General features: G+C 38.4%; 2 pseudogenes; one reads left to right on the forward strand and one right to left on the reverse strand.

Annotated features, from left to right (window-relative positions):
- Positions 1-6,934: 6,934 nt before the first annotated feature.
- Positions 6,935-7,858, reverse strand: LOC137949383 (AP2/ERF and B3 domain-containing transcription factor At1g50680-like; annotated as a pseudogene).
- Positions 7,859-9,521: 1,663 nt separating this feature from the next.
- LOC137949386 (AP2/ERF and B3 domain-containing transcription factor At1g50680-like) lies at positions 9,522-11,743 on the forward strand (annotated as a pseudogene).
- The last annotated feature ends 438 nt before the right edge of the window (positions 11,744-12,181 follow it).

The following is a 12,181-nucleotide window of genomic DNA, read 5'->3' on the forward strand; positions in this document are numbered from 1 at the left end:
CCAAAAAACCGGTCTGGTAGGTGCAGAAAGCACAACACTTAACCCAGACCACAAACTCTAACATAACCCAGATGGACCAGGGATGGGTGAAACCTAACCCAGGTGGACCGGAACCACCTAGCTCTGACAATTTCGTCGATTAATAATTTATTCCTTAAAACTTTTGTACTTCGTTGTCCTTACCGCGACGACATTCGTTGTAAAGTAGAAGCTGTCCGTTTATTTTATTTTTTTTGTGTCTGGAGTAATTTTAATTTTATCCTCTGATAAAAACTTGTAAAACCTTCGTTTTTGCCACGTCACAGGCAGAGGAGGGAGATGGTTCCTATTAATTCGGCTGTAACACAAGATAGGGTCCCGTAGAACTGACCGGATAAGGAACAAAAACAAAAATATAGTATCCAAAAGTGATTAAAAAAACAAAAAATGTAACTCTCTTGAGAACTTAAAATGTCGAGAAACAAAATAAAAGAGAAGGTTGTTGCAAATAGGAGGAGAAAACCTACAGGAAATGCCGAAATAGTGAATAATTCAAGCTGGCCCTCTCTGTGAATGCATTTTGTTAATCTCCCTCAACAAATGAAGTTTAATTGATACTTTAGTTTGGCAACTTTTTGTAGAGAACAAAATCCAAGAGTAAGTCAAGATTTATCATGCCTGCTCATTTGTGCTAGATGATGTTTACATTAAACACCAAGAGTAATGAACCTTTGGACCAATGATAGGTAACACATGTGGTCGATCCCACCCTTGCTTCAGGTGGGATGGAACCAGATCACAGGCACACATACTTGTATGATAGGACCTAATCCAAGAGTTGGCAACTTATTTCTTGATTACTTGTCCTCTGATCTACGAAGTTTGCACAAAATACCAAATATGTGCATCACATGGGAGTTTGGATTAGCTGCTTGGAATGAAGCACTGACCCTGCTTTCGACAAGCCACAGTTTGCCTGCCTGAATGGGGGAATGTCAGCCAATTACAGGCGGTGACTCTGATTGTTCCCAAGAATGAATTTTCCCACCTCCAACACAAGTAGTTTAGTGGCCCATAGGTAATCGAAGTCTATAGATCAATTCCAGGAAGATGTAACAAAACCAACCATATTTGAATGATGTGAATTTTACTGAAAAAGAAAGAAAGAATACAAGCAGCAATGGAGGAACGATAAAAGTCAAACCCCAGCTAAAAGGAAGAAAAACAATAAAACTAAGGGAGGGACGAGCCAACTAAGGGAGGGACGAGCCAACAAGGTAGGCAATAATCTCCATCTCTAACTCTCCTCTCCCAACAGAATTTTCGAGGTTATTGGTAGATCTAACATATATTGTTTCAAGAGATTTGTAGTGTACTATGTAAATATTCTGATTACCAAATTGGAGACCAAGGATGTCAAAGTGGAACTAAGCAATTGTCCCACCTCCATCACCAATTAATAGTGGCCAAAGAGTCATCTTTGACCTCCATTTTACGCAATAACATCACTTTAAATATTCTCAAGCTAGCGGCAGTTGATCAAAGGTCTCAACTTTGCCTCGGCAGAACAATTGATGCCCAAGGGACTTGAGTAAATGAAGAGATGGATCAGGAAAATTCCCTCTACTACATATAAGTCTTCTTTTATTTCTCCTATACATGAATCACTTGTAGGTGGAGACCTATTGAACTTGCTCAGAAACCATCTTAAATGTGACCTAAGTCTTTTCCGAACTAACTAGCAGAAGTTAAGTGACAACTTTCCAAATAATACACACAAAACCTTCCTAGACCTAGGTCAATATAAGAGTATGACTCCTTTGTAGTCTCTAGGTCCTATACTTAATGCCTTGGAAAATTTTTGAGAAGTAGAAGAATTTCTAAAGCCAGATCTTCAGAAACCTACTGAATCTGAATTTGGTTTCCTATATCAACTAAAGCTAGCTGCCACTTAGACACGAAGTGCTTTTCAGAAATTGACTCCTGTTGAACTCAAAATTATGAACATGGAGCATTTATTGACCCGCACAAATTTAAACTTAATAGCCAATGCTATTGACACTTCAAGTTCAATTGACTCCTTAAGTCAATTAGTTGTTGCTCCAAGGACAGACAAATAAAAATATATCTCTGTTCTTCACCTTATAAGAAAGATCATAACAGAGAGGAGCTTTTATCTTTTGAGAACCTCTTAACGTTTGTTCCTATCGATTAGTCCAAGACTTGATTATGTCGTTTAAAATGACTAAAATAATATAGGATTTTATAGGAACCCATAGGACTAGGATTAGATTATAGATGGACGGGATTTATCTCAATTAGGCCTATGGGTCTCTTCATTAAATATTTCAAGAGAATCGTGATTCAATAGTTCATGAATAGATGTTTTCCCTTCTCTTTTGCTTGATCAACTAACTTTCTTGTACATATAACAAGCTATTAAGTAGTAATTATTGGTAGACTCTTACCTCGAACTGATAAATATTCAGTAACTTATTTTTATTAATGAAATATTTAACTCCCATTGCTCAAACAAAAAGGACAAGGATCTCTTTCCTTTCATCTACCTGTTGGATGGGGACCCCTCCCTCCCTATGTCTGGAACTTCAACATTGCAGAAGGGACTTTCCCACTTTTATTTGCAAGTTGGGAGGGCAAGGGTTCTTCCCTACTTCAAGAAAGAAAGAGGGAGTGGGTTGATCTCTCTCTCTCTCTCTCTCTCTCTCTCTCTAACACACACACACATTTAGAGGCCAAGCTCACATATCATCAATGGGTGAGGCTCATATACCATTAATGGATGAGGCTTAGATATCGTCAATGGGTGAAGTGGCAGAAAACCTGGCTAAACCAGGTTCAACTTGACCTGTTCACCTTTCAGACTGATTAGCCACCGGCTGGTTTTGATCACATTGGATTGATTAGAAATTGTGCAATTAAGTAGATGATTACGTGCCTCATAGGCACACAAATTTCACTTATTTTCTCTTGTGTATTTGTTAAAATTCTTTTTGGCTTGAGTTCTTACTAACACCATCCACGTTATTGAGTAATGCCTTGAATTACATTGATGCTCAATTTCAAGATGCACCAGTGAATTAAGTGGAATTAAAGCCTTTTGTTATTCATCTGAGATTTTTTGTGGTAATGGAGGGATTGGGCCACTAAGTACGGGTCCATTTATCTTATTAGGGATCCGTTTATCTCATTAAGTGGGTGTTGTGGATGCAATTTGTTTTTCTGAGTTGAGACGAACGGCTAGGATGAAAAATTCTCTTATGTAAACACTGCCAAATAGCTTCTGTAATTTCCTAGATTTGATAGGGATCTCTTCTCTTTCTTCACTTGTGGATATAGGCTACGTTGGTCGAACCACTTTAAATCTTGTTTCTCGTATTCTATTTCTTTGCTTCTATTTTTCCTTCTATTTGTATGAATCTTGCTCATATTTTTTCAACACACTAAACCAGAAGAGTTAAGTTGGACAATTTGAACTGTGTGTAAAACTTCCTGGATAAATAAATAGACCAGTCAACGTCAATAGCTAAAAAGGCTTCGATATGTTGATGTTCGATCAATCTGAGAAAGTCCATGTTAGTTTCAATAAATTGTACTAAGAAACCAATACCACAAATCATTTAGTGGATTTATGAAGAACCAAGGTTGTCATTCAGAGAACATAACCATTGTTGTGCAGTTAAGAACCTTAAGATAAGTGGGAAGTGGTGAAACAATTTTCATTCCTGTTTTAATTAGTGATATGTCTCAGGTGTAGGACCTAGGAAGAACACTTTGGCACTAGGGAGTCTTGCTTCTGATTTTGCAGAAGGAGAGGTCCTCAAGTTTAATTCTGGCATATTTTTCTTTATTTGTTCACCTTGTTTCATGGAATGAGGGGAAGTTTGATTGTGGAGCTCACTCTAGCAACCTACGCGTGGATGTTGTTTTCTGAAACGTAATCTCCCTAAAGACCTGAATGAGAACTCCTAAGAATGCGGAGATGATGTGTCCTTTGATAGCTCCTACGTTGGGTTGCACAACACAACCACTAGATGATTTTAATCTTGCATGAGTTCCTGTCTTCACCTTTCAAATTGTTCTTATGTTTATTCTCTGGCTAGTGCACTTTGGCGTGAAACTCAAACTGTATCCTTATCTCTATCATTGGCCAGCCACTGATGCCGCCAAGATGCAGTTCTCTTGAAAAACTTAGTTAACGATGGATTGATCTACAGTGTTATATGATAACCATATAAGGAGGAAGTGAAAGGATTTGTAGGGAAAAAAGGCAGACTTCTATGTGGCTTCCTAAGTAAATTAAGTGCTAGGTGGCTGTTTCGTAAATATACAGGTTATCCTCATAAGATGAAAACGAGAAACCAGGATTACAAGATGACAGACTGCAAGGAGTTCCTCTAGATATAGACAAAAACTTGAGCGACTAAATTCATTTAAAGTTCCTGGGACCAAGGCCTGAGGCCAGGTCAGACCTCATTTGTAAACTAACATTAAATTTGTTATGTTTGGACATATTTTGTTCAGAGTACAAAGATAAGATGTAATGGTGCAAAATAGGTGTGCAAGAAAACTAGTACATTCAGTATTGTGAATGAATTAGATTGAACACCCAAAGAGGTAGTATCAGTTGAGTGACAGACATTATTAGTTGAAAATCAAATAGACGCCAGTGACCAGGCTCGTTTTTCTTAATTTTATTTGAGATTTATTTCAGCAGGTGATGGGTTCATTCTAGTAAATAAACAGACATTCGTTATGATGCATGCAGTCCTTGATAATAAAACGTGTACAATGTATGCTATTGCCAAAAAAAAAATAAAAATAAAAATAAAAATGTTCCAGCCTATTATTACTCCTTTCGTCCTACATTTCATAAATTTTCTCATCTGCAGCATGTTCAAGACGCTTGAGAGATACCAGAAATGCAACTATGGAGCACCAGAAACAACTGTTACAAACAGGGAGACCTAGGTTAGTCAATTCTTTCCCCATGAGCTTTCACTGTAGAGTAGACTTTACTTAATACCAGATTATTATCAAAGTAAATTGGTATATACCCATAAACACACAGAAAAAAAGAACAAAAAAAGGTCAGCCTAGAATGAACCTACTGAGGTTCGTCATGCAGTCGCATGGCTAGGTTGGCAGCTTACTTGGAACATAAAGCGAGAAGGAACTAGAAAGAAATCTGGTTCTGGTTCAACAGAGTTGAGCCCTTGAACTTAGCACTTCACTCAGGTTCTTGGAACATTGTACTTAGGACCATGTTACATATATGACATACTAAAATAATTTTTACTGATGCAATAGAGACTTTGACAAAATATCTTTTACAATCATGAAAGAGGGAAAGGATTCCAAAATCAAATCTAGCTGACGTTGGTTATACCCAATTTTTTAAAATCATTTTATTTATAAAATCACCGTTATTTTCATTTTATCATTAAAATTTGATAAAAATTATAAACTGAATTCTACATCAATCACGAATGCATTGGATAAGAAAAATAAATGCCTAATGAGGATTCCAGTTTTAGATTCCATGCTTTGCCCATTGCATTTATTACATATTTTGGCCTTATACATAGTGACATACCTTGTTTTTATTTCTAAGTACATTTTATTTTATTTGCCCAAATATGTAAGTCCGTGTCCAACATACACCTGATGGTCTTGTTACAACTGTCAAATCCAGCATACCAAAGAATTGTAGGTATAAAAGAGGCAAGTTCTAATCTGAAAGTGTAAGTTTTTAAGAAAGTTTTCTAGATGATACCTGTACAAAACTTTTCTAGATGATACCTCTACAAAACTTTTAAATGCAGAAAGTCTTTAGAGAATTATTAAAAAAATGAATTAGACGTTAACATTTCTAAAGAACTGTAGATAATGTTTTATTTTCTAAAACGCAAAAGCCAATTAAACAAACTTTATTAGGATCTACGCTACTTAATTGAAAATATTTTTTCACCCACTTCCTTTTATAATTAACTAGTAAAACATAATTTTCTGTTTATAAATAACAATCTAACATAAGTTTGTGTGCCTAAATAGAAAATTCAACAAAATAATGTATTTTTTTCCCTTTTAGTCTTTTTAATTTTTTAGTTGAAAAAGTTTTGTCGTTTTTCTTTGTACTAAGAATTAGTATAGGGTAAGTAGATAATTTATATGGTGTCATAAAAATAAATGTCGTTATCCTATATTAGGGCGAACTGAGCAAAAATTGGATAATCTATTTTATAAATATGAGCTAATATACCTAAAAATTTAAAATTTTCTTCTATCTGGGCTTCTATGAAAAGAAAAATAATTTTAAGGTCTTCTCGATGTGGATGTTTCTTGCTTGGATGCTTTGTAGACATATTTTTGCATTGTGAGCAGTTTCAGTTGTCCAAGTAAATAACGAGGATTTTGACCCAAAAAAGGGCCTCTATATGAATATAAGAATGAACGTAGAAGTGGTAATTGAGTTTTGAAAAATATTCCTAGTTTTGGTAGCCCTCGTTGGAATGATGTGATCTGAAGTAGGTCCATGTTACCTATAAAGCCCTTTTTCGTAAGGGTTGAAGAAGATCTTTTCTAGGCATGGAAGTAGCAAATTGCTTTGGTTAAGATCACTGAACATGGGAATTGTCCCCTGGAGTGCACGCTTCAAATAAATTACAGTGAAAGATGAAAGATATCAGGTCACAACTTGTTCTCATTGATTGAGGATGCTTGTCATGTATATATGAAGAAACTAAGCTAAATAAACTCTAGAAGCCTTTTTTGATATTTCGGCAATATCCTAGGAAAGAAAAGAAAAACTTTAGAAGCTCTCTGGATCATGACCACCAATGACCCGGGACCTCTAGCGGATCGTTACCTTGAATAATCTCAGACACTTATTCTTTGCCAACAACTGCCGGACTATTTGTTGGACGTCCTCATCCTCTTATCCTTTTTCATTATCCTCATCGTCAGACCTACTCGTATACTGCCTCCCTAACGCTAGCTCCAGCCCGCCATCCCCAACTGTGTTTACATTGGTTTCATTGTTGTAGTTTACGTCAATCATCCAGGATCTATCCACCCCCTCTAACCCTTTCATGTATTTGCAGTTATAGAATGTAACCAAGTCCTTGGCTTTCAGTTCCTTATCCCTCACAAACCAGTTCCATCCCCTTGTAAACATGTAGCTCTGTCCACTCTTCCAATAATAATACCTAAACTTCCACGACCTTAGATACTTATCAAAGAAGACCAACTGAATGTCCTTCGTCTCCTCACCTTCTTCTATCTCCGAGACTGGAGGGAAGAACTTAACTGCGTGTTTCTTCGGAATCACTAGTCGGTTTAGCTTCCCGACGTCGCTCGGCGTCAGCTCCTGGCATTTAACTTCTCCTTGGCTAGCGGGACCACTTCCATTCGCAAGATTAAACCCGGGGCCGCTGTTAGCAGTCGTCTTTGCGTTTCGGGTGGTCCGGATGTATTCAACAAACTTAGACTCATAGGACCCTTCCTTGATCATGCCCAACACGTCCTCAGTGGTGAAGACATTTTGAAAGGCGTGCTCTCGATCAGAATGGGTTGTCCATGGGAAGTTTTGGTGGCAGTCGCCGCTATGGAGCTTGATGGCGGAACTGTCGTAGGCCACGTTTGCGGCTAGCTCGAACTTCAATGTCCCGAGCCAGATTCTCTGGTGGTTGGCATAGATTTGGGCTCCCTAGTGGCCATTTTGTTGGAGCACCACACTCTTGAATCGGGATGGAGCCGTCCCGCTCTTTTGTCTCTGGCGTTTATATGGCTGATGAGCATTAGTGGAGTTGGAACTGTTAACAGTTCCATGTGTTAGTGGATGCGGAATTACATCTAACATTTGGTCGTCGCTTGAAAACCTGTGAGGAATGAAACAGTCATGACCTTTACAAAAGGACAACTTTTACGGTGGGGTTGATGAGAACATGTAAGAACATGTTAAATTACCACTGAACATAAAGCAAATAGAATGCAAAACAAGAAGATGAAGCCTCCAGAGGATATAAACAGAGAGTAACTTACAGTTGATACAAATTTTGGTTTTTGTTCTTAGAGCATAAAAACAAACAAAGAAAATTGATCAAAGAAAGAGTTTAGAGGCTTTGTAAAGGAAGAAGATGAAAACGTGTAACATAGATACAATATCTTTGAAAAGATATGGGGAAACTTGATATTAAATCAGAGGAGAAAGATCTTCTTGTACAAAAATGGAAGGTTTTTTAATTACAGGTTGGAATTATATAGACAAAAGAGAATTTTGGTTAGACACTGAAAACCTGTGAGGAATGAAACAGTCATGACCTTTACAGAAGGACAACTTTTACGGCGTGGTTGATGAGAACATTTAAGAACATGTTAAATTACCACTGAACATAAAGCAGATAGAATGCAAAACAAGAAGATGAAGCCTCCAGAGGATATAAACAGAGAATAACTTACATCTGATACAAATTTTGGTTTTTGTTCTTAGAGCATAAAAACGAACGAAGAAAACTGATCAAAGAAAGCGTTCAGAGGCTTTGTAAAGGAAGAAGATGAAAACGTGTAACACAGATACAATATCTTTGAAAAGATCAGGGGAAACTTGATATTAAATCAGAGGAGAAAGATCTTCTTGTACAAAAATGGAAGGTTTTTTAATTGCAGGTTGGAATTATATAGATAAAAGAGAATTTTGGTTAGACACTGACAACTTTATAGACGAGAAAAAACAGAAAATTACTTTTCTTATTTTCTCGTTTCCCTTCTGTTTATTTCTTTCTATTTTTCTTATATTTTGGGAATTATTTATTCATTATCATCTTTACAACTTCCTTCAATCAAACAAAATTGAAGGCTAGATTTTTCCTTCAAACTGTTCCACAGAATAGCAGGAGCAGGAGCAAGAGCGAGATTGGGGAGGGTGGGGGAACGCCGAGCCCCTCCCGTCCACCGCTTTGGCCACCTCTATTGTCGTCGACAGCTCCTCGCTTGTTGCTATATCCCTTTCCCTCCGATTTCTTCCTCTTCCTTCGATTTCTTCGCCTCCTCTGCTTCCGTCGCCGTTGCCTCCTCCTTCGCAGACGACAGGTCCTCGCCAGTGCCACACCCTCGTTATGCGTCGTCTCGGTGGAAAACGAGAGTACAAAGAGATACCTAAGTTGGGAGAAAATAATTTCTCCCACCCCTATGTGAAGTCGATTTAGGATCTCGAGCTCGAGAGATACTGAATCGAATCGAGCTGGCACCGAGCCAAACTCGAGCCGCTCACGAGCCGGCTCGGTTCGAAGCCACCCCTACTTTCATATAGCCAAGTATTGGTATGACTCACTAGGGATGTTGTTACTATATCAATGAAGCACCTTTGATTCCTGTTAGAAGATGGGCCCAAGCCCACATGACCAAGGAAGAACTCCATATCTAAGTATAAAACTCAATAAATTTGGTTTAGATTTAGTAAAACTCGTGTGGAATACTTGATGGTTCTGCTATTCCATGCATAATAATGGCAAAAACACTCACTAATGACTGTCGCATTGTACTTTGAAGCAGTCATTCTTATTTATGCAGAGGTTCTTGTCGTTCCTATTGGTGTGGGAGCTGATAATAGGTTCATTTCAAACTGATAAAGAAAGCTGCGAGATAGGATAAACTATGAAGACTTGAGTCCTAACGAGGGAATGGCAACGGTCACGAAAGGTCTTGGTTCATATTTGACTTTGACCGTTCTATTGTAGTCTTAAGATAATCACACTCTCATTTCCTGTTTTCAGCATGGTCAATGGATCTGCCGTAATATAGGCGGGTTTTTCGTCGGTGCTAGATGAAAGCCTCTACGGGCGCCCGTCCTTTGATCTGTTACAAAAAAACAGAGTTCCATTGGCGGAATAGATGTAGACCCAAACGAGGCATTTAAATTACGAAAAATCTGATACGTTATCAGATGAAGAAAATAAAAGATGCATATGTTGCAGGAAAAAAGATAGCCAGCCTGTACTGTGTCACAGAAAAGTAAAATACAACTGGTGGTATTTGCCCCAAAAGCCATCGATAGGTGTAGCAAATTCCAGAGTGCTATTCCGTGGAACAGTTTGAAGAAAAAATCTAGCCTTCAATTTCGGTTCATTGAAGGGAGTTGTTGTAAAGATGATAATGCATAAATATTTTCAAAAATAGAAGAAAAATAGAATGAAATAAACAAAAGGGAAACGAGAAAATAAGAAAAGAACTTTTCTGTTTTTTCTCGTTTATAAAGTTGTCACTATCTAACCAAATTTCTCTTCTTTCTATATAATTCCAACCTGTCATTTCAAAAAAATATAATTCCAACCCGCAATTGCAAAACCTTCCGTTTTTGTGCAAGAAGAGGATTTTTCTCCTCTGATTTAATATCAAGTTTCCCATTATCTTTTCAAAGATATTGTATTTGTGTTTCACGTTTTCATCTTCTTCTTTTACAAAGCCTCTGAACTCTTTCTTTGATCAGTTTTCTTCGTTCGTTTTTAAGCTCCAAGAACAAAAACCAGAATCCGTATTAGATGTAAGTTATTCTCTGTTTATATGTTCTGGAGGCTTCATCTTCTTGTTTTGCATTCTATCTGTTTTATGTTCAGTGGTAATTTAACATGTTCTTACATGCTCTCATCAACCCTGCTGTAAAAGTTGTCCTTTTTGTAAAGATCATGACTGCTTCATTCCTCACAGGTTTTCAAGCGACGACCAAATGTTAGTTGTAATTCCGCATCCACTAACACAGGAAGCTGCTAACAGTTCTGAAACGCTCATCGGCCATATAAACGCCAGAGACACGAGAGCGGGACTGCTCCATCCCGATTCAAGGGTGTGGTGGGCCACTGGGGAGCCCAAATCTATGCCAACCACCAGACAATCTGGCTCGGGACATTCAAGTTCGAGCAGGCTGTAGCCATGGCTTACGACAGTTCTGCCATCAACCTCCGGAGCGGCAACTGCCACCGCAACTTCCCATGGACAACCCATTCAGATCGAGAACATGCCTTTCAAAACCTCTTCACCACTGAAAACGTGCTGGGCATGATCAAGGAAGGGTCCTATGAGTCTAACTATGATGAATACATCCGGACCACCCAGAACGCAAAGACAGCTGCTAACAGCGGCGCCGGGTTTAATCTTGTGAATGGAAGTGGTCCCGCCAGACGAGGAGGAGTTATATGCCAGGAGCTATTCTTGAAGGAGCTGACGCCGAGCAACGTCGGGAAGCTAAACCGACAAGTGATTCCGAAGAATCACACAGTTAAGTTCTTCCCTCTCGTCTCGGAGACAGAAGAAGGCGAGGAGACGGAGGACATTCAGTTGGTCTTCTTCGATAAGTATCTGAGGTCGTGGAAGTTTAGGTATTGTTATTGGAAGAGTAGCCAAAGCTACATGTTTACAAGGGGATGGAACCGGTTTGTGAGGGATAAGGAACTGAAAGCCAAAGGACCTAGTTACATTCTATAACTGCGAATACAGGAAAGGGTTAGAGGGGGTGGCTAGATCCTGGATGATTGACGTAAACTATAACAATGAAACCAATGTAAATACAGTTGGGGTCTTCAATCATGAAAAGATGGTTGGACTGAATCTAGCGTTAGGGAGGCAGTATACGAGTAGGTCTGACGATGAAGATAATGAAAAAGGAGAAGAGGATGAGGACGTCCAACAGATAGCCCGACAGCCGTTGGCAAAGAAGAAGTGTCTGAGATTATTCGGGGTAACGATCGACTAGAGGTCCCGGGTCATTGGTGGTTATGATCCAGAGAGCTTCTAAAGTTTTTTTCTTGCCTAGGGTTTTGTCGAAATATAAAAAAAACATCTAGAGTTTATTTGGCTTAGTTTTTTATTATATACAAGACAAACGTCCTCAATTTATTTGAAGCGTGCACTCCAGGGGACATGTTCAGATATCTTAACCAAAGCAATTTGCTACTTCCATGCCTAGAAAATATCTTCTTCGACCCAGGAAAAAGGGCTTTATTGGTAACATGAAGCTACTTTTGATCACATTATTCCAACAAGGGCTACTGAAAGTAGGAATATTTTTCAAAACTCGATTACCACTTCTACGTTGATTCTTATATTCATATAGAGGCCCTTTTTTTATCTCTGGACACCTAAAACTGCTCACGGAGCAAGAAAAATCCATATCAAGAAGAAGATAATTTTT

Source organism: Aristolochia californica, unplaced genomic scaffold (assembly GCF_029961685.1).
Source record: "Aristolochia californica isolate CCGP_79_NKW_82.1479 unplaced genomic scaffold, dmAriCali1.0.hap1 SCAF_1, whole genome shotgun sequence".
Taxonomy (NCBI): Eukaryota; Viridiplantae; Streptophyta; class Magnoliopsida; order Piperales; family Aristolochiaceae; genus Aristolochia; species Aristolochia californica.